The following is an 871-nucleotide window of genomic DNA, read 5'->3' as shown; positions in this document are numbered from 1 at the left end:
CAGCCACTCCTTCTTTGGTTTCCTCCAGTCGTCATCAAACTTATCCCCACTAGAGTAGCACACTTGGGCTTTTCTGTTCCCAGACTCATCCATATTGCAGTCCTTGGTCAAGTGTGGACCACTGCATCGCTCGCACCCCACTCTTATGGCATGTATCGACTGGTCCATTTGTGTTATCCGGCGATCCATGTTATTTAGCATGGCTATGACAGCTGCAATTTCTTCAGTTTGGGTCCCTCCACCGCCTTTACTTCCGTCTTGCCTCGGGTTATGGTATTCACGGGAGTGTTTCGCGAATTCTTCGATGAGCTCCTTGACCTCCCTTGGATTTTTCTTTGTCAACGGTCCTTGCGAATCAAGGAGTTGCCTTGTCATTACATTGACTCCATCATAAAAGATTGACATCTCTTGCTGCACATTTAGGTCATGTTGAGGGCAATTTCTGAGTAAGCCCTTGTACCGCTCCCATGCTTCGTATAGTGACTCCCCCGGTTGTTGCTCAAAGTTGGCTATCGCCTTCTTGAGTTTGGCTATCTTGGATGGTGGGCAGAACTGGTCCAGGAATTGCTCATGCATTTGAGCCCAAGTGATGATTGTACCTGGTGGGAGTGCTTTTAACCACTCCTTAGCAGCTCCTTTGAACGTGATGGGAAGCATCCTAAGCAAGACTGTATTTCTGGTGACATTTGGGACATTGAAGTAATCAGCAATGTCGTTGACTTCGTCTTGATGCTTAAAAGCATCCTCATGATCCTTCCCGAAAAATGGGATGTCCTTCAGTGCTGTCAATATGTGTCCCTTTAGTTCGAATGTAGCAGTGGCAGGAATTGCGGGTTGGACTAACCCAGGACCCATGTCATCTCAGATCCAT

General features: G+C 47.4%; 1 non-coding gene across 1 annotated transcript; it reads left to right on the top strand.

Moving 5' to 3' along the window:
- Nucleotides 1-421: 421 nt before the first annotated feature.
- Nucleotides 422-528, top strand: LOC111906672 (small nucleolar RNA R71). The gene has a single exon (XR_002855305.2). It is a non-coding gene; the product is annotated as a small nucleolar RNA R71 (small nucleolar RNA).
- The last annotated feature ends 343 nt before the right edge of the window (nucleotides 529-871 follow it).

The sequence above is a fragment of the Lactuca sativa genome, chromosome 8 (assembly GCF_002870075.4).
Source record: "Lactuca sativa cultivar Salinas chromosome 8, Lsat_Salinas_v11, whole genome shotgun sequence".
NCBI lineage: Eukaryota > Viridiplantae > Streptophyta > Magnoliopsida > Asterales > Asteraceae > Lactuca > Lactuca sativa.
This window is presented reverse-complemented; position numbering and strand designations above follow the sequence as displayed.